Source organism: Mobula hypostoma, chromosome 4 (genome assembly GCF_963921235.1).
Source record: "Mobula hypostoma chromosome 4, sMobHyp1.1, whole genome shotgun sequence".
In the NCBI taxonomy this organism is placed as follows: Eukaryota; Metazoa; Chordata; class Chondrichthyes; order Myliobatiformes; family Myliobatidae; genus Mobula; species Mobula hypostoma.
The window spans coordinates 204,969,302-204,992,154 of NC_086100.1; positions in this window are offsets into that span (position 1 = coordinate 204,969,302).

Consider the following 22,853-nt stretch of genomic DNA (forward strand, 5'->3'; position numbering starts at 1 on the left):
ATCGCAAGGCATAATCATTTCTCAGTTTGTGAGGAACTTGTCTGCTCAGATCCCTGGATGTCTCTATGAGGGGACACGAGTGGTAAACTTGATCTTCCATAGTGACCATTTCTTCATTTTTCTCAATTGTGTTTTCATTTAAGTTTAGTGGTGCGTACTTATTAGTTTTACACATGTCGGCATGGAGTGCTGAATCCTGGTTTCATTACAGAAAATATATCCTGAGGAGATATTTTACTTCACCCTACACCACCCCTCCTATCTCCAGTTTCACCCTTGACCTCCCACCTTGTACTTCTTCTTCCGCAATCCCCCCTACGTTCCTTACCCTGACTTCGCACTTTTTTTTTCCCACAAAAGTGCCGATCGTTAAAAAGCATCAGGGGCAGAAGTGACTATTGATGCTATTACTAAGGAGAAAATGTCCTTTGGAAGCTGAAAGGTCTGAAGGTAGATAAGACTCCCAGACAAATGGTGTGCACCCTAGGCTTCAGAAAGAGTTTGTGCAGACATTAGAGTCAGAGAGCACTACAGCATGGAATAATGCCATTCAGCTAATCTAGTCTGTGCCAACCCATCAATCTGCCGAGTTCCAGCAACCTCCACCGGGACCATATCACCATACCCCTGGCATCCATGTACCCATGACCGGTTGCCATGCTGGTTTAGTTGAATTTATGAAAATGAAATTGTAAGTCTATTGTGTCATTTAACGTCAACATCCCACAGTTACCGTGCAGCAGGCAGGTGCTGTGAAATCTAGGTTTAAAGACAAATAAGAAGTTAAAGCAGAATGTTTTTCTCATGTTAGCATATGGTAGCTGTGTTTTTACATTGCGGGGCAATGGAGAGTATACTGGGCCTAAGAGGGGCGTTGGAAAGTATGAAGGTGCTTCAGGAGGGCTATGGGCTAAAAAGGTTGGCAAACACTGCTATAGAAGAAAGAGTTAGCCAACGGGTGAGCATAACCGTCCATGGATGAAATTCCCACGATCTGAGCAGACTAGGTGTTAACGAGAAAGCGTCCAAAGACTGGCTCAAAGTTGGAGACGTCTTCCCAGAAACAGAACTTTTCATTGTAGTAATACATACATGGAATTATGATGTAGCGCCGTTACAGAGACTTGGCTGGCACCAGTGCAGGAATGGATTCTCAATATTCCTGGATTTCAGTGCTTTAAAAGGGATAGAGAGGGCGGAAAAAGGGGAGGAGGGGTGGCATTACTGGTCAGGGATACTATTACAGCAACAGAAAGGGTGGGTAATGGAGCAGGATCCTCTTTTCAGTCAATATGGGTGGAAGTCAGGAACAGGAAGGGAGCAGTTACTCTACTGGGGGTATTCTATAGGCCCCCTGGTAGCAGCAGAGATACAGAGGAGCAGATTGGGAGACAGATTTTGGAAAGGTGCAAAAATAACAGGGTTGTTATCATGGGTGAGTTTAACTTCCCTAATATTGATTGGCACCTGATTAGTTCCAAGGGTTTAGATGGAGCAGAAGTTGTTAAGTGTGTCCAGGATGGATTCCTGTCACAGTATGTGGACAGGCCGACCAGGGGGAATGCCATACTAGATCTAGTACTAGGTAATGAACCGGGTCAGGTCACAGATCTCTCAGTGGGTGAGCATCTGGGGGACAGTGACCACCGCTCCCTAGCCTTTATAATTATCATGGAAAAGGATAAAATCAAAGAGGACAGGAAAATTTTTAATTGGGGAAAGGCAAATTATGAGGCTATAAGGCTAGAACTTGCGGGTGTGAATTGGGATGATGTTTTTGCAGGGAAATGTACTATGGACATGTGGTCGATGTTTAGAGATCTCCTGCGGGATGTAAGGGATAAATTTGTCCCGGTGAGGAAGATAAAGAATGGTAGGGTGAAGGAACCATGGGTGACAAGTGAGGTGGAAAATCTAGTCAGGAGGAAGAAGGCAGCATACGTGAGGTTTAGGAAGCAAGGATCAGATGGGTCTATTGAGGAATATAGGGAAGCAAGAAAGGAGCTTAAATAGGGGCTGAGAAGACCAAGAAGGGGGCATGAGAAGGCCTTGGCGAGTAGGGTAAAGGAAAACCCCAAGGCATTCTTCAGTTATGTGAAGAAAAAAAGGATGACAGGAGTGAAGGTAGGACCGATTAGAGATAAAGGTGGGAAGATGTGCCTGGAGGCTGTGGAAGTGAGTGAGGTCCTCAATGAATACTTCTCTTCGGTATTCACCAGTGAGAGGGAACTTGATGATGGTGAGGTCAATATGAGTAAGGTTGATGTTCTGGAGCATGCTGATATTAAGGGAGAGGAGGTGTTGGAGTTGTTAAAATACATTAGGACAGATAAGTCCCCGGGGCCTGACGGAATATTCCCCAGGCTGCTCCACGAGGAGAGAGAAGAGATTGCTGAGCCTCTGGCTAGGATCTTTATGTCCTCGTTGTCCACGGGAATGGTACCGGAGGATTGGAGGGAGGCGAATGTTGTTCCCTTGTTCGAAAAAGGTAGTAGGGATAGTCCGGGTAACTGTAGACCAGTGAGCCTTACGTCTGTGGTGGGAAAGCTGTCGGAAAAGATTCTCAGAGATAGGATCTATAGGCATTTAGAGAATCATGGTCTGATCAGGGACAGTCCGCATGGCTTTATGAAGGGCAGATCGTGTCTAACAAGCCTGATAGAGTTCTTTGAGGAGGTGACCAGGCATATAGATGAGGGTAGTGCAGTGGATGTGATCTGTATGGATTTTAGTAAGGCATTTGACAAGGTTCCACACGGTAGGCTTATTTGGAAAGTTGGAAGGCATGGGATCCAGGGAAGTTTGGCCAGGTGGATTCAGAATTGGCTTGCCTGCAGAAGGCAGAGGGTGGTGGTGGCGGGAGTACATTCAGATTGGAGGATTGTGACTAGTGGTGTCCCACAAGGATCTGTTCTGGGACCTCTACTTTTTGTGATTTTTATTAACGACCTGGATGTGGGGGTAGAAGGGTGGGTTGGCAAGTTTGCAGACGACACAAAGGTTGGTGGTGTTGTAGATAGTGTAGAGGATTGTCAAAGATTGCAGAGAGACATTGATAGGATGGAGAAGTGGGCTGAGAAGTGGCAGATGGAGTTCAACCCGGAGAAGTGTGAGGTGGTACACTTTGGAAGGTCAAACTCCAAGGCAGAGTACAAAGTAAATGGCAGGATACTTGGTAGTGTGGAGGAGCAGAGGGATCTCGGGGTACATATCCACAGATCCCTGAAAGTTGCCTCACAGGTGGATAGAGTAGTTAAGAAAGCTTATGGGGTGTTAGCGTTCATAAGTTGAGGGATAGAGTTTAAGAGTCGCGATGTAATGATGCAGCTCTATAAAACTCTGGTTAGGCCACACTTGGAGTATTGTGTCCAGTTCTGGTCACCTCACTATAGGAAGGATGTGGAAGCATTGGAAAGGGTGCAGAGGAGATTTACCAGGATGCTGCCTGGTTTAGAAAGTATGCATTATGATCAGAGATTAAGGGAGCTAAGGCTTTACTCTTTGAAGAGAAGGAGGATGAGAGCAGATATGATAGAGGTGTACAAGATAATAAGAGGAATAGATAGAGTGGATAGCCAGCGCCTCTTCCCCAGGGCACCACTGCTCAATACAAGAGGACATGGCTTTAAGGTAAGGGGTGGGAAGTTCAAGGCGGATATTAGAGGAATGTTTTTTACTCAGAGAGTGGTTGGTGCGTGGAATGCACTGCCTGAGTCAGTGGTGGAGGCAGATACATTAGTGAAGTTTAAGAGACTACTAGACAGGTATATGGAGGAATCTAAGGTGGGGGCTTATATGGGAGGCAGGGTTTGAGGGTCGGCACAACATTGTGGGCCGAAGGGCCTGTACTGTGCTGTACTATTCTATATTCTATGTAATACAGGACCAGGTGGTTAAGACATGACATCAAAAAATGCACAATAAAAAACTAACAAATTCAAGACGATAAAAGTAGAATATGCCATGTGAAACCAGAAAATATCCCACACATTACAGTATCCTGCAGCAGTTTAATTCAGTCTTACACAGGTACAATCAAGTGACAAACATCTTTCACCAAAATCTTGCTTTAACATGCAAAATCATGAAACATTATTATAAATACAATCCTAATCCAGTTTTGGAGTCTATTACGACCAATCCACTAATTGAGTTGGGGCAATACCTCGTACCCGTCCGGATCTAATATTACAGGATAATAGGTATGGCCATTCCGAACACACATGTAAGGCTCAGGTCTATCGGCTCGTGTTTATCTAGGGGAAACCCCATCCACCTGCCAAACCGTGTTGCTGTAGGTGCTGTGTAATGCCGCCTGGTACAAACTCACACATCAAACATCCAGACAGCACACAATGTACGGTTTGCAGATTACACTTTATAAATCTTACTGGAACTCTGTAATTAATAGAGATACAATATAAAAGGGAAAGTAAAAGGCGCCAAACTTATCAGACTTCAACCACTTCGTGCACAACTGTTGGAGCTCAATTAACGGGGTCCTCTTTTTCCACGAGGCTAATTCCCTCCGACCCCCTCGACCCGCTGTTCAGGATCAACCATGGTGGTCGACCAGAGCGCATCCAGCACGTCCTTCTTCTCCTGATCTCTTCCCAAAAACCCCGCCAAACCACACGGTTCCCAGCCATATGAGACAGACTATCACCCACAAAAAGAATAACGTGGACACTCATTATTTTGTTCCCTCTCTTATTAATAATATAACCCAAACAAGCAGAGAGAGAACTCCTTACATCGCAGTTATTATTATAGAATAGCCATTTTTATTATAACAAAGAAGCCATTTTCGCAGTAACATAAAAGAAGAAACTCCTTACACTCTCCCCCCACCAAATAAAGTCATGTCCTCATGACATTAAAGGAGTTCACCAATGCTCCATGCAAAACACAAAACCCAACCCAGGTGCATAAAGCAATGACATAACTTCCCAGGGCGGTAGAGATCACACCCTGTTCTCCCGGCGCTACATAGGTCAACCTCTCCCGGGGGGGGAGGGGTTCTTTGAGACCTCCGTAACTCCTCTAATGACCCTTCTGGCTCACACCCCGAGTCTACCTGTCGAATCCTCACCCGCTCCCTCACTGGGACCCCTCGTCAACTTGGTGCCCTCTGTCTCGGGTTCTGGTTCCACCCTCTCTCCCTCCAAGGCCGGCTGTATCCCAGGCCGCCCCCTCAACACCCTCCCTCCTCTCACCTAACTCAGTGGGGCAAGGGTCAGGAGCCTTTCTGGTACCGGGGAATTAATGAACGGAAGCAGGTACCACACATCTGAATCATCCTTTTCCAAATCAGTATCCCCTTCCGGGGCAGGACCCAGCCCCGTCTCTGTCGCAGTGGGCTCTTCCCTCGCCTGCACCTCTGCAGCGTCCTTGAATTAGGTGTAAACCCCAATTCGGTCTCTTGGTCTACCTGCACCTCTTGCCCTGGGGCAATACGTGGTTCTGATGGTGTACCTCGACAGGCCCTTCCCCGTCCTCTGGTCTCACCCGGTAAACAGGTAGGTTCAGCATCTGGCTCTCTACCACATAGGGGGGTGGCTGCCCAGCGATCTACCAACTTGTGCTTACCAGGTAGTCCTAAATTCCATTTGAGGACCCGGTCGCCCAGCATAAGTTTGAGAGAGCCATGGTTTTCAAGGGTTATTGGAAACTTGGTTCGGAAAAAGAGAGGGATCTGCAGTAAATATAGGCAAATTCACAGTACACTGGAGGAACTCAGCAGGTCGGACAGCATCAGTGGAAATGATGAGTCGACATTTCGGGCCAGAACCCTTCGTCAGGACTGAACAAAGAAGGAGGGGGAAGGATTTGACGAATGCTTGTAGGTTCAGTTGAAAGACCAGTAATTTGAAAGGCAAAGGGGTGGGGGAGGGGAAGCAGGGAGGTGACAGGCAGGAACGGTGAAGAAGGAATAGGGGAAACACAACGGGTAGCAGAAGGAGGCAGAACCATGAGGGAGGTGATAGGCAGCTGGGGGAGGGGGCAGAGTGAAATAGGGATGGAGGAAGGGAGGGGGAGGGAATTACTGGAAGTTGGAGAATTTTACGTTCATACCAAGGGGCTGGAGAGTACCTAGACAGTATATGAGGTGTTGCTCATCCAGCCTGAGTTTGGCCTCATCATGGCAGTAGAGGAGGCCATGTATGGAGATATCTAAACAGGAATGGGAAACAGAGTTGAAGTGGGTGGCTACCGGGAGATCCTGTCTGTTGTGGCAGACGGAGTGGAGGTGCTTGACGAAGCAGTCCCCCAATCTGTGTCGGGTTTCACCGATGTAGAGGAGGCCGAACCGGAAGCACCGGATGCAATAGATGACCCCAACAGACTCACAAGTGAAGTGTTGCCTCACCTGGAAGGATTGTCTGGGGCCCTGAATGGTGGCAAAAGAAGAGGTGTAGGGACAGGTGTAGCACTTACGCTTACAGGGATAAGTGCCGGGTGGGAGATCCGTGGGGATGGACGTGTGGACCAGGGAGTCGCGGAGGGACCGATCCCTGCAGAAGGCGGAGAGGGGTGGAGAGGGAAAGATGTGCTTAGAGGTGCGGTCCTGTTGAAAGTGGCGGAAGTTGCAGAGGATAATGTGCTGGATCCGGAGTCTAGTGGGGTGGTAGATAAGGACAAGTGGAACTCTATCTCTGTTGTTGCGGGAGGATGGGGTGAGGGCCAAAGTGCAGGAAATGGAGGAGATATGGGTGAGGGCATCATTGATGACAGCAGAAGGGAAACCACGATCCTTAAAGAAAGAGAACATTTGAGATGTCCTGGAATGGAAAGCCTCATCCTCGGAGCATATGCGGCAGCGACGGAGGAACTGGGAATAGGGAATGGCATGTTTGCATGTGGCGGGTTGGGAAGAGGTATAGTCGAGGTAGTTATGAGAGTCAGTGGGCTTGTAGAAGATGTCAGTGGACAGTCTGTTTCCAGAGATGGAGACCGAGAGATCGAGAAAGGGGAGAGAAGTGTCCGAGATAGATCAAGTGAATTTGAGGGCTGGGTGGAAGTTTGAAGTAAAGTCAATGAAATTGACGAGCTCAGCATGGGTGCAGGAAGCAGCACCAATGTAGTCGTCAATGTGCCAAAGGAAAAGTTGGGGAGCAGTACCAGAATAGGTTTAGAGCAGACTGTTCCACATAACCAATGAAGAGTCAGGCGTAGCTGGGTCCCATGCGAGATCCCATAGCTACACCCTGAGTCTGAAGAAAGTGGGAAGAGCCAAAAGAGAAGTTATTAAGTGTGAGAACCAGTTCCGCCAACCGGAAGAGGGTAGTGGTGGTGGGGAGCTGGTGAGGTCTATTATCCAGGAAGTAGCGGAGGGCTTTGAGCCCTTCTTGATGGGGAATGGATGATGGTAGAAGGGAAACCACGATCCTTAAAGAAAGAGGACATTTGAGATGTCCTGGAATGGAAAGCCTCATCCTCGGAGCAGATGTGGCGGAGATGGAGGAACTGGGAATAGGGACGGGATTTTTGCATGTGTTAGGGTGGGAAAAGGTATAGTCTGAGACTGTTGGGGTCAGCTATTGCATCCAGTGCTCCCAGTGCGGCCTCCTCCACATCAGTGAAACCCGACGCAGATTGGGGGACCACTTTGTTGAGCACCTCCACTCCTTCCGCCACAACAGACAGGATCTCCCGGTAGCCACCCACTTCAACTCTGCTTCCCATTCCCATTCAGATATGTCTATACATGGCCTCATCTACTGCCATGACAAGGCTAAACTCAGGTTGGAGGAGCAACACCTCATATACCGTCTAGGTAGTCTTCAGCCCCTTGGTATGACATAGAATTCTCCAACTTCCAGTAATTCCCTCCCTCTCCCTTCCTCTATCCCTATTTCACTCTGCCCACTCCCCCAGCTGCCTATCACCTCCCTCATGGTTCCGCCTCCTCCTTCTACTACCCATTGTTTTCCTGCCAATGATGTCCCTGCTTCCCCTCCCCCACCACTTTGTCTTTCAAATTACTGGTCTTTCAACTGAACCTACAAGCATTCTTGAAGTCCTTCTCCCTCCTTCTTTGTTCAGTCCTGACACAGTGTTCCGGCCTGAAACGTCGACTGATGACACTGATGCTGCCTGACCTGCTGAAGTTCCTCCAGCGTACTGTGAGTGTTGCTTTGATCCCAGCATCAGCAGATTATTTTGTGTTTAATACATATAGGCAGCTTGGAAGAATTGAGGTGCTTGAGGACTATAAAGAATGTGAAAAGAATCTCAAGAAAGAAATTAGAAAAGCTAAAAGAAGATATGACGCTGCTACAGCAAGTAAGGTGAAAATAAATAAAGGGTTTCTAGAGTTACATTAATAGCAAAAGGTTAGTGAGGGATAAAATGGGTCGCTTAGAGAATCAGAGTGGACGGTTATGTGCGGAGACAAAAGAGATGAGGGAAATAGAACATAGAACATAAAATAGTACAGCACAGTGCAGGCCTTTCATCCCACAATGTTGTGTCGACCCTCAAACCCTGCCTCCCATATAAGCCCCGACCTTAAATTCCTCCATATACCTGTCTAGTAGCCTGTTAAAATTCACTGGTGTATCTGCTTCCACCACTGACTCAGGCAGTGCATTCCACACACCAACCACTCTCTGAGTAAAAAACCTTCCTCTAATATCCCCCTTGAACTTCCCACCCCTTCCCTTAAAGCCATATCCTCTTGTATTGAGCAGTGGTGCCCTGGGGAAGAGGTGCTGGCTATCCACTCTATCTATTCCTCTTATTATCTTGTACACCTCTATCATGTCTCCTCTCATCCTCCTTCTCTCCAAAGAGTAAAGCCCTAGCTCCCTTAATCTCTGATCATAATGCATACTCTGTGGCCTAACCAGAATTTTATAGAGCTGCATCATTACATCGCGACTCTTAAACTCTATCCCTCGACTTATGAATGCTAACACCCCATAAGCTTTCTTAACTACCGTATCCACCTGTGAGACAACTTTCAGGGATGTGTGAACATGTACACCCAGATCCCTCTGCTCCTCCACACTACCAAGTATCCTGCCATTTACTTTGTACTCTGCCTTGGAGTTTGACCTTCCAAAGTGTACCACCTCACACTTCTCGGGGTTGAAACCCATCTGCCACTTCTCAGCCCACTTCTGAATCCTATCGATGTCTCTCTGCAATCTTTGACAATCCTCTACTCTATCTACAATACCACCAACCTTTGTGTCATCTGCAAACTTGCCAACGCACCCTTCTACCCCCACATCCAGGTCGTTAATAGCAATCACGAAAAGTAGAGGTCCTAGAACAGATCCTTGTGGGAGACCACTAGTCACAATCCTCCAATCTGAATGTACTCACTCCACGACGACCCTCTGCCTTCTGCAGGCAAGCCAATCCTGAATCCACCTGGCCAAACCTCCCTAGATCCCATGACTTCTGACTTTCTGAATAAGCCTACTATGTGGAACTTTGTCAAATGCCTTACTAAAATCCATATAGATCACATCCACTGCACTACCCTCATCTATATGCCTGGTCACCTCCTCAAAGAACTCTATCAGGCTTGATAGACACGATCTGCCCTTCACAAAGCCGTGCTTGCTGTCCCTGATCAGACCACAATTCTCTAAATGCCCAGAGATCCTATCCCTAAGAATCTTTTCCAACAGATTTCCCACCACAGACGTAAAGCTCACTGGTCTATAATTAGCCGGACTATCCCTACTACCTTTTTTTGAACAAGGTGACAACATTCGCCTCCCTCTAATCCTCCGGTACCATTCCCGTGGACAACGAGGACATAAAGGTCCTAGCCAGAGGCTCAGCAATCTCTTTCCTCGCCTCGTGGAGCAGCCTGGGGAATATTCTGTCAGGCCCCGGGGACTTACCCGTCCTAATGTATTTTAACAACTCCAACACCTCCTCTCCCTTAATATCAACATGCTCCAGAACATCAACCTCACTCATATTGTCCTCACCATCATCAAGTTCCCTCTCATTGGTGAATACCGACCTTGCTCACTTGCACAGCCTCCAGGCACATCTTCCCACCTTTATCTTTAATCGGTCCTACCTTCATTTCTGTCATCCTTTTTTTCTTCACATCATTGAAGAATGCCTTGGGGTTTTCCTTTACCCTACTCGCTAAGGCCTTCTCATGCCCCCTTCTTGCTCTTCTCAGCCCCTTTTGAAGCTCCTTTCTTGCTTCCTTATATTCCTCAATAGACCCATCTGATCCTTGCTTCCTAAACCTCATGTATGCTGCCTTCTTCCACCTAACTAGATTTCCCACCTCACTTGTCACCCATGGTTCCTTCACCCTACTGTTCTTTATCTTCCTCACCGGGAAAATTTATTCATAACATCGTGCAAGAGATCTCTAAACATCGACCACATGTCCATAGTACATTTCCCTGCGAAAGCATCATCCCAATTCACACCCGCAAGTTCTAGCCTTATAGCCTCATAATTTGACCTTCCCCAGTTTAAAATTTTCTTGTCCTCTCTGATTCTATCCTTTTCCCTGATAATGCTAAAGGCCAGGGAGCGGTGGTCACTGTCCCCCAGATGCTCACCCACTGAGAGATCTGTGACCTGACCCGGTTCATTACCTAGTACTAGATCTAGTATGGCATTCCCCCAGCCGGCCTGTGCACATACTGTGACAGGAATCTGTCCTGGACACACTTAACAAACTCTGCCCCATCTAAACCCTTGGAACTAATCAGATGCCAATGAATACTAGGGAAGTCACCCATGATAACCACCCTGTTATTTTTGCACCTTTCCAATACCTGCCTCCCAGTCTGCTCCTCTGTATCTCTGCTGCTACCAGGGGGCCTACAGAATACCTCCAATAGATTTTGGACAATTTCTTTTCTTCAGTATTCACTAAGGAGAAGGATATTGAATTGAATTGTGTAAGAGACAGAAACAAGAAGGGTAGTTATGGAAAGTATGATGATTAAAGAAGAGGTAGTACAGGCGCTTTTAAGGAATATAAAAGTGGATTAGTCTCCGGGTCCAGACAGGATATTCCCTAGGACCTTGAGGGTAGTTAGTGTGGAAATAGCAGGGGCTCTGACAGAATTATTTCAAATGTCATTAGAAACGGGGATGGTGCCGGAGGGTTGGCGTATTGCTCATGTGGTTCCCTTGTTTAAAAAGGGTTCTAAGAGTAAACCTAGCAATTATTGGCCTGTGAGTTTGACGTCAGTGGTGGGTAAATTGATGGAAAGTATTCTTAGAGATGGTATATATAATTATCTGGATAGACAGGGTCTGATGGGAACAGTCAACATGGATTTGTGCGTGGAAGGTCATATTTGACAAATCTTACTCAACTTTTTGATGAGCTTAGCAGGAAAGTTGACGAGGGTAAAGCGGTGGATGTTGTCTGTGTGGACTTCAGTAAGGCCTTTGACAAGGTTCCACACGAAAGGTTGGTTAGGAAGGTCAGTCGTTAGGCATTAATATCGAAGTAGTAAAATGGATTCAGCAGTTTGTCAGGCAGGATTTTCCTTTAAGGAATCCATGCTGAGTTCTGCCTATCTTGTCATATGCCTCCAGGTACTCTGTAACCTCATCTTTGACAATCGACTCCAACAAATTCCCAACCACCGATGTCAAGCTAACAGGTCTATAATTTCCTTTTTGCTTCCTTGCCCCCTTCTTAAATAGCGGAGTGACATTTGCAATCTTCCAGTCCTCCGGAAGCAGGCCAGAATCTATCGACTTTTGAAAGATCATCGCTAATGCCTCCGTAATCTCCACAGCTACTTCCCTCAGAACACGCGGGTGCATTCTATCTGGTCCAGGAGATTTATCAACCTTTAGACTATTCAGCTTCCTGAGTACTTTCTCTGTCATAATTGTGACTGCGCACACTTCTCTTCCCTGCCACCCTTGAGTGTCCGGTATACTGCTGATGTCTTCCTCAGTGAAGACTTATGCAAAATACTCATTCAGTTCCTCTGCCATCTCCTTATCTCCTATTACAATTTCTCCAGCATCATTTTCTATCGGTCCTCTATTTATTCTCACCTGTCTTTTACTCTTTATATACTTGAAAAAGCTTTTAGTATCCTCTTTGATATTATTTGCTGGCTTCTTTTCATAGTTCACCTTTTCCCTCTTAATGACCTTCTTGGTTTCCTTTTGTAAGGTTTTAAAAACTTCCCAATCCTCTGTCTTCCCACTAATTTTTGCTTCCTTGTATGCACTCTCTTTTGCTTTAACTTTGGCTTTGACTTCTCTTGCCAACCATGGTTGCATCCTTTTTCCACTTGAAAACCTCTTCTTTTTTGGAATATACCTGTCTTGCACCTTCCTGATTTCTCACATAAACTCCAGCCACTGCTGCTCTGCTTTCATTACCGCCAGTGTCCCTTTCCAGTCAACTTTGGCCAGTTCCTCTCTCACTGTAATTTCCTTTACTCCACCGAAACACCGACACATCATATTTTGACTTCTCTTTTTCAAATTTCACAGTGAACTCAATCATGTTATGATCACTGCCTCCTAAGGGTTCCTTCACCTCAATCTCTCTAATCACCTCCGGTTCATTACACAATACCCAGTCCAGTACAGCCGATCCCCTAGTGGGCTCAACAACAAGCTGTTCTAAAAAGCCATCTTGCAGACATTCTACAAATTCACTCTCTTGAGATCCAGTGCCGACCTGATTTTCCCAATCTACTCGCATTTTAAAATCCCCCACAATTATCATAACACTGCCCTTCTGACAAGCCTTTTCTATTTCCAGTTGTAATTTGTAGTCCACATCCCTGCAGCTGTTTGGAGGCCTATAAATAACTGCCATCAGGGTCCTTTTACCCCTGCTATTTCTTAGCTCAACCCATAAAGATTCTGCACCTTCCGATCCTATATCACCGCTTTCTAATGATTTAATATTATTTCTTACCAATAAAGCCATACCTCCCCCTCTGCCTACCTTCCTATCCTTCCGATACACCGTGTATCCTTGGATGTTCATCTCCCAGAGACATGCATCCTTTAGCCAGGTGTCAGTGATGGCCACAATATCATACCTGCCAATCTGTAGCTGTACAACAAGATCATCCACCTTATTCCTTATGCTGCGTGCATTTAAGTACAACACCTTAAGACCAGTATTTGATACTTTTCGCTCTGATTTCACTGCAACTTTATTGCACTGCAACTCATCCCAATGGCTACAAATTTGCCCCATCACCTGCCTGTCTTTCCTGACATCTTTACTGCTCACGAGCTTAGATTTATTTCTGTTTTCCCCTTCCTCCGCTCTATCATTCCGGTTCCCATCCCCCTGCCAAATTAGTTTAAATCCTCCCTAACAGGTCTTTCCCGCCAGGATATTGGTCCCCTTCGGGTTCAGGTGTAACCTGTCCTTTTTGAACAGGTCATACTTCCCCCAGAAGAGATACCAATTATCCAAGAATCTGAAGCTCTGCCCCCTACACCAGTCTCTCAGCCACCCATTCATCTGCCTGATCCTACTATTCTTGCCCTCGCTAGCACGTGGCACAGGTAGCAATCCTGAGATTACTACCCTGGAGGTCCTGCTTCTCAGCTTCCTTCCTAACTCCTGGAAATCTCTCTTCAGGACCTCCTCCTTTGTCCTATCTATGTCATAGGTACCAACATGTACCAAGACAACTGGCTGCTCACCCTCCCCCTTTGGAATATTCAGGACCCGATCCGAGACATCCCGTACCCTGACACCTGGGAGGCAACACACCATGCGGGTATCTCTATCAGGCTCACAGAATCTCCTGTCTGTTCTTTTGACTATGGAATCCCTTCTGACTACCGCATTTCTCTCCTCCCTCCTTCTCTCCTGCACAACAGCGCCAGGCTCAGTGCCCGAGACCCAGTCACCGTGGGCGTCCCCTGTCAGGGCATCCCCCTCAACAGCATCCAGAACAAGATATTTGTTGCTGAGTGGGACAGCCACAGGTGTGCTCTCCACTATCTGGGCATTTCCCTTCCCTCTCTTGACAGTGACCCAGTTTTCTGACCCCTGTAGCCTAGGGATGACTACCTCCCTGGAGCTCCTGTCTATCACCTCTTCACTTTCCCTAATAAGCAGTAGGTCATCAAGCTGCAGCTCCAGATCCCTAACACGGTCTCTGATGAGCTGCATCTCGATGCACCTTGCGCAGATAGAAACATAGAAAATAGGTGCAGGAGTAGGCCATTTGGCCCTTTGAGCCTGCACCACCATTCAGTATGATCATGGCTAATCATCCAACTCAGAACCCTGCACCAGCCTTCCCTCCATACCCCCGATCCCTTTAGCCACAAGGGCCATATCTAACTCCCTCTTAAATATAGCCAATGAACTGGCCTCAACTGTTTCCTGTGGTAGAGAATTCCACAGATTCACCACTCTCTGTGTGAAGAAGTTTTTCCTAATCTCGGTCCTAAAAGGCTTCCCCTTAATCCTCAAACTGTGACCCCTCATTCTGGACTTCCCCAACATCGGGAAGAATCTTCCTGCATCTAGCCTGTCCAATCCCTTTAGGATTTTATACGTTTCAATCAGATCCCCCCTCAATCTTCTAAATTCCAATGAGTATAAGCCCAGTTCATCCAGTCTTTCATCATATGAAAGTCCTGCCATCCCAGGAATCAATCTGGTGAACCTTCTTTGTACTCCCTCTATGGCAAGGATGTCTTTCCTCAGATTAGGGGACCAAAACTGCACACAATACTCCAGGTGTGGTCTCACCAAGGCCTTGTACAACTGCAGTAGTACCTCCCTGCTCCTGTACTCGAATCCTCTTGCTATAAATGCCAGCATACCATTTGCCTTTTTCACTGCCTGCTGTATCTGCATGCCCACTTTCAATGACTGGTGTATAATGACACCCAGGTCTCGTTGCACCTCCCCTTTTCCTAATCGGCCACCATTCAGATAATAATCTGTTTTCCTGTTTTTGCCACCAAAGTGGATAACTTCACATTTATCCACATTAAATTGCATCTGCCATGAATTTGCCCACTCACCCAACCTATCCAAATCACCCTGTATCCTCTTAGCATCCTCCTCACAGCTAACACTGCCGTCCAGCTTTGTGTCATCCGCAAACTTGGAGATGCTGCATTTATTTCCCTCATCCAAGTCATTAATATATATTATAAACAACTGGAGTCCCAGTACTGAGCCTTGCGGTACCCCACCAGTCACTGCTTGCCATTCTGAAAAGGTCCTGTTTATTCCCACACTTTGTTTCCTGTCTGCCAACTAATTCTCTATCCACATCAATACCCTACCCGCAATACCGTGTACTTTAAGTTTGCACACTAATCTCCTGTGTGGGACCTTGTCAAAAGCCTTTTGAAAATCCAAATATACCACATCCACAGGTTCTCCCCTATCCACTCTACTAGTTACATCCTCAAAAAATTCTATGAGATTCGTCAGACATGATTTTCCTTTCACAAATCCATGCTGACTTTGTCCGATGATTTCACCGCTTTCCAAATGTGCTGTTATCACATCTTTGATAACTGACTCTAGCAGTTTCCCCACCACCGATGTTAGGCTAACCGGTCTATAATTCCCTGGTTTCTCTCTCCCTCCTTTTTTAAAAAGTGGGTTTACATTAGCCACCCTCCAGTCCTCAGGAACTAGTCCAGAATCTAAAGAGTTTTGAAAAATTATCACTAATGCATCCGCTATTTCTTGGGCTACTTCCTTAAGCACTCTGGGATGCAGACCATCTGGCCCTGAGGATTTATCTGCCTTTAATCCCTTCAATTTACCTAACACCACTTCCCTACTAACATGTATTTCCCTCAGTTCCTCCATCTCACTGGACCCTCTGTCCCCTACTATTTCCGGAAGATTATTTATGTCCTCCTTAGCCATCAGGGAGGCTGGAGGTCTCCCAGGATTCCCACATCTGACACCCTGAACAAAGCACTAACCCTACAGGCATGCTATCTAATTCTACAGGAATGAAACAGGAAAAATAAGTCTACTCATCCACTTACCTCGCCAAACAGACGAACTTTTTAAACCGTTAGCTCGTACCGTTAGCTGTGAGAGCCCTGCTGTTCCTGTCTGTCCGGGCCGATTCGCGAAAGGGGTGGGGGGAGAGAAAAAAAAGAGTTGGTGCTTTGCTCTCGCCTCTTCCTGTTTACCGCCGAAGCCCGTCGAAGCCAAAGCCCTACACTGTGCTCCACTCACTCTGCTGCCCGCTGTATAGGGTGGTCTCCTTTTTAAACTCTCCGCGCGGTCCTGTTGACGTCACGCGCCTGTGCAGTCTCGCACTTCTTGCACTCAAAGAAGTTTTTAAAAAATCTGCCTTCCTTCAGAATTCAGCTGCCACGACGCTCTGTAGTCCCGATCCAAAAGGTGTAACCCGTCTATTTTGAACAGGTCATACTTCCCCCAGAAGAGATACCAATTATCCAAGAATCTGAAGCTCTGCCCCCTACACCAGTCTCTCAGCCACGCATTCATCTGCCTGATCCTACTATTCTTGCCCTCGCTAGCATGTGGCACAGGTAGCAATCCTGAAATTACTACCCTGGAGGTCCTGGTTCTCAGCTTCCTTCCTAACCCCCGGAAATCTCTCTTCAGGACCTCCTCCTTTGTCCTATGTATGTCATTGGTACCAACACGTACCAAGACAACTGGCTGCTCACCCTCTCCCTTCAGAATATTCTGGACCCGATCCGAGACATCCCGTACCATAGTACCATAGAACCATAGAAACTGCAGCACAGAAACAGGCCCTTCGGCCCTTCTTGCCTGTGCCGAACCATTTTCTGCCTAGTCCCACTGACCTGCACACGGACCATATCCCTCCATACACCTCCCATCCATGTATCTGTCCAATTTATTCTTAAATGTTAAAAAAAAACCCGTATTTACCACCTCGTCTGGGAGCTCATTCCATACTCCCACCACTCTCTGTGTGAAGAAGCCCCCCCTAATAGAAAATAGGAAAATAGGTGCAGGAGTAGGCCATTCGGCCCTTCGAGCCTGCAGCGCCATTTATTATGATCATGGCTGATCATCCAACTCAGAACCCCGCCCCAGCCTTCCCTCCATACCCCCTGACCCCTGTAGCCACAAGGGCCATATCTAACTCCCTCTTAAATATAGCCAATGAACTGGCCTCAACTGTTTCCTCTGGCAGAGAATTCCACAGATTCACCACTCTCTGTGTGAAGAAGTTTTTCCTAATCTCGATCCTAAAAGGCTTCCCCTCTATCCTCAAACTGTGGCCCCTCGTTCTGGACTTCCCCAACATCGGGAACAATCTTCCTGCATCGAGCCTGTCCAATCCCTTTAGGATTTTATACGTTTCAATCAGATCTCCCCTCAATCTTCTAAATTCCAACGAGTACAAGCCCAGTTCATCCAGTCTTTCTTCATATGAAAGTCCTGCCATCCCAGGAATCAATCTGGTGAACCTTCTTTGTACTCCCTCTATGGCAAGGATGTCTTTCCTCAGATTAGGGGACCAAAACTGCACACAATACTCCAGGTGTGGTCTCACCAAGGCCTTGTACAACTGCAGTAGTACCTCCCTGCTCCTGTACTCGAATCCTCTCGCTATAAATGCCAGCATACCATTCGCCTTTTTTACCGCCTGCTGTACCTGCATGCCACTTTTAATGATTGGTGTATAATGACACCCAGGTCTCGTTGCACCTCCCCTTTTCCTAATCGGCCACCATTCAGATAATAATCTGTTTTCCTATTTTTGCCACCAAAGTGGATAACTTCACATTTATCCACATTAAATTGCATCCCTTTAATTGTTCCCTTTAAACTTTTCCCCCCTCACCCTTTACCCATGTCCTCTGGTTTTTTTCTCCCCTTACCTCAGTGGAAAAAACCTGCTTGCATTCACTCTATCTATACCCATCATAATTTTATATACCTCTATCAAATCTCCCCTCATTCTCTACGCTCCAGGGAATAAAGTCCTAACCTATTCAACCTTTCTCTGCAACTGAGTTTCTCAAGTCCCGGCAACATCCTTGTAAACCTTCTCTGCACTCTTTCAACCTTATTAATATCCTTCCTGTAATTTGGTGACCAAAACTGAACACAATACTCCAGATTCGGCCTCACCAATGCCTTATACAACCTCATCATAACATTCCAGCTCTTATACTCAATACTTCGATTAATAAGGGCCAATGTACCAAAAGCTCTCTTTACGACCCTATCTACCTGTGACAACACTTTTAGGAAATTTTGTATCTGTATTCCCAGATCCCTCTGTTCCACTGCACTCCTCAGTGCCTTACCATTAACCCTGTATGTTCTACGTTGGTTTGTCCTTCCAATGTGCAATACCTCACACTTGTCAGTATTAAACTCCATCTGCCATTTTTCAGCCCATTTTTCCAGCTGGTCCAAGTCCCTCTGCAGGCTCTGAAAACCTTCCTCACTGCCTACTACACCTCCAGTCTTTGTATCATCAGCAAACTTGCTGATCCAATTTGCCACATTATCATCCAGATCATTGATATAGATGACAAATAACAATGGACCCAGCACTGATCCCTGTGGCACACCACTAGTCACAGGCCTCCACTCAGAGAAGCAATTCTCTACCACCACTCTCTGGCTTCTTCCATCGAGCCAATGTCTCATCCAATTTACCACCTCTCCATGTATACCTAGCGACTGAATTTTCCTAACTAACCTCCCATGCGGGACCTTGTCAAAGGCCTTACTGAAGTCCATGTAGACAATATCCACTGCCTTCCCTTCATCCACTTTCCTGGTAACCTCCTCGAAAAACTCCAACAGATTGGTCAAACATGACCTACCATGCACAAAGCCATGTTGACTCTCCCTAATAAGCCCCTGTCTATCCAAATGCTTGTAGATTCTGTCTCTTAGTACTCCCTCCAATAACTTACCTACTACTGACATTAAACTCACCTGCCTATAATTTCCTGGATTACTTTTCGATCCTTTTTTAAACAACGGAACAACATGAGCCACTCTCCAATTTCCAGCACTTCACCCGTAGACAGCGACATTTTAAATATTTCTGCCAGGGCCCCCGCAATTTCAACACTAGTCTCCTTCAAGGTCGGAGGGAACACTCTGTCAGGTCCCAGGGATTTATCCACTTTAATTTTCCTCAAGACAGCAAGCACCTCCTCCTTTTCAATCTGTACAGTTTCCCTGGTCTCACTACTTGATTCCCTCAATTCCATAGATTTCATGCCAGCTTCTTTAGTAAATACAGACGCAAAAAACCTATTTAAGATCTCCCCCATTTCCTTTGGTTCCGCACAAAGCCGACCACTCTAATCTTCAAGAGGACCAATTTTATCCCTTACAATCCTTTTGCTCTTAATATCCTTGTCAAAGCTCTTTGGATTATCCTTCACTTTGACTGCCAAGGCAACCTCATGTCTTCTTTTTGCCCTCCTGATTTCTTTCTTAAGTATTTTCTTGCGCTTCTTATACTCCTCAAGCACCTGATTTACCCCCTGTTTCCTATACATTTCATACAACTCCCTCTTCTTCTTTATCAGAGTTGCAATATCCCTTGAGAACCAAGGTTCCTTATTCCTATTCAATTTACCTTTAATCCTGACAGGAACATACAAACTCTGCACTCTCAGAATTTCCCCTTTGAAGGCTTCCCACCTACCAATCACATCTTTGCCAGAGAACAACCTCTCCCAATCCATGCTTTTTAGATCCTTTCTCATTTCTTCAAATTTGGCCTTCTTCCAGTTCAGAACCTCAACCAGATCTATCCTTGTCCATGATCAAATTGAAACTAATGGTGTTACGATCACTGGAACCAAAGTGCTCCCCTACACAGACTTCTGTCACTTACCCTAATTCGTTACCTAACAGGAGATCCAATATTGCATCCCCTCTGGTTGGTCCCTCTATATTTTGATTTAGAAAACTTTCCTGAACACATTTTACAAATTCTAAACCATCTAGACCCCTAACAGTATGGGAGTCCCAATCAATGTATGGAAAATTAAAATCCCCTACCACCACAACTTTATGTTTCCTGCAGTTGCGTGCTATCTCTCTGCAGATTTGCTCTTCCAAGTCTCGTTGACTATTGGGTGGTCTGTAATACAATCCCACTAATGTGGCCATACCTTTTCTGTTTCTCAGCTCCACCCATAAGGACTCAGTAGACAAGCCCTCTAATCTGTCCTGCCTGAGCACTGCTGTAATATTTTCCCTAACAAGCAATGCTACTCCCCCACCTTTCATTCCTCTGCTTCGATCACATCTGAAACATCGGAACCCTGGAATATTAAGCTGCCAGTCCTGCCCCTCCTGTAGCCATGTTTCACTAATTGCTACAACATCATAATTCCACGTGTCAATCCACGCACTCAGCTCATCCACCTTCCCCGCAATACTCCTAGCATTGAAATATATACACCTCAGAAGATTTTTACCACCACTCACAACCTTTCTATCAGCGGATTTGCTTAAACTTTCAACATCATTTATTTTCACCCCAGCCACAATGTCAGCTCTGGCACTCTGGTTCCCATCCCCCTGCAAATCTAGTTTAAAGCCTCCCCAATAGCACTAACAAACCTCCCTGAAAGGATATTGGTCCCCCTGTGGTTCAAGTGTAACCTGTCTCTCTTGTACAGGTCCCACCTGCCCCAGAAGAGGTCCCAATGATTCTGAAATCTGAAACCCTGCCCCCTACACCAGTTCCTCAGCCACTTGTTCCTCCTCCAGCGCATCCTATTCCTACCCTCACTGGCACCTAGCACAGGTAGCAATCCTGAGATTACCACCCTTGAGGTCCTGCTTTTCAACTTCCTACCAAGCTCTCTATACTCACTGTCCAGGACCTCTTCACTCTTGCTTGCTATGTCATTGGTAGCGATGTGCACCACGACATCTGGCTGGTCACCCTCCCACTTCAGAATGTCATGCAATCGATCAGAGACATCCTTGACCCTGGCACCTGGGAGGCAACAAACCATCCTGGATTCTCTGTCACGACCACAGAACCTTCTATCTGCACCTCTAACTATCGAGTCCCCTATCACTACCCTGGCACCTGGGAGGCAACACAGCATGCGGGTATCTCTATCAGGCTCACAGAATCTCCTGTCCGTTCCCCTGACCATGGAATCCCCTATGACTACCACATTCCTCTTCTCCCTCCTTCCCTCCTGCACAACAGCGCCAGAGCTCCTGTCACCGTGGGCGTCCCCTGTCAGGTCATTCCCCTGAACAGCATCCAGAACAAGGTATTTGTTACTGAGGGGGAAGCCACAGGTGTGTCTCCACTATCCAGGCATTTTCCTTCCCTCTCCTGACAGTCACCCAGTTTTCTGACCCCTGTAGCCTCGGGATGACTACCTCCCTGTAGCTCCTGTCTATTACCTTTTCACTTTCCCTAATAAGTAGTGGGTCATCAAGCTGCAGCTCCAGATCCCTAACACGGTCTCTGCGTTTGTCAGCCGAAGTTTCTCTCCTTCAGAGAGAAAATATCCACTCACAAGTTGGAGTTTCTGGCGCTGAAATGGGCGGCGGTTGACAAGTTGAGGTGAGGATGGACAACAATCCTCTCACTTATATTCTGACCTCGGCAAAACTGGACGCTACAGGGCATTGTTGGTTAGCGGCCTTGTCTGCCTATGAGTTCAGCCTGAAGTACCGGCCAGGGAGCTGGAGCATCCATGCAGACGTTTTATCTCGTCGGGCGCATGAGGGATCGGACACGGACGAGGAGTGAGAGAGCGGGCCTGTCCTGGGAATGAAGGCCATGTGTCAATTTGCGAGCGACGCTAAAGCATAAGACCCGATGGGGCCGGATTGGGCAGTGGATCAATTGGGGGTTGATGATGACGCGCTACCCACTGTTTACTGTAATTTGACTGCTCTGAAGAACAAGCAGTTGCCGGAGTTGAGCCCCCGGGAAGTGGGGGCAGTTCAGCGAGATGACCCGGGCATTGGTACTATCCGGTACGCGGCTAAGAAGGAGGATATGGCTCAGGCTGAGAAGGCGAAACACGCCTCACTGCCCTTACTACTGAAAGAGTGGCCTCGGTTGAAGGTGAAGAACCAAATCTTATACCGGGTCACGTCGCCCCCGGCATTGCCAGTTGGTCCTGTCACGGACCCCGTGACAGGGATAAAGAACCGGCAGAGATGGAAAACACTTTTTTAGTCTCGTATTGCTATAAACTAATAATATTTATGAGTAACTACGCAATACAGTAATATAAATGTAAATAAATCAAACAGGTTAGCGATGATTATATATAAAAGTAAGTGCGCAAAATACATGTATGAAAAAACCAAGCTTCGTTAAGTCTAGGGGTAAAAAGATACAGTCTTACGATGTTGAGTAAAGTTCAGTTCGTGGTGCTTAGTTGAGGAGAGGGGGGGAGAGAGAGAGGGGAAGAGAGAGAGAGAGGGGAAGAGAGAGAGAGAGGGGAGAGAGACACGAGTCGAGTCGAGTCTTCACGTGAGCTGATGCTGTCGTCCTCCGAAATCCTTTACAAGTCACCAACTGTGACTTTAACCAGGGGGACCGATCTTCTGTGGTGGAGCTATCACCCAGGCGAGGGTGGACACATAGATAACTCCCCACCAGTCAACCCCTTCTTCACCGATGGAATAGCAATTTTGGATTGATCCGCCTGATCGATCCTCCAAAACCCACTTTCTCTGCGGGCATAACAATGCTCCTTCAGTGTCCAGATCATGTGTCCTGAGGTCTGTATCATCTGACCTCCCATTTATTTTACCAGGCTGAGCATCGCCTGTCATTCAAAGAGCCCCTCCCTCCTTTGTCTGTAAAGGAGTGCAAGCAGGCAACATGTCCTTGAAAGTAACATCAACAACCAGCCTTTGGTCATCATAACAACCTTCGAGCTGC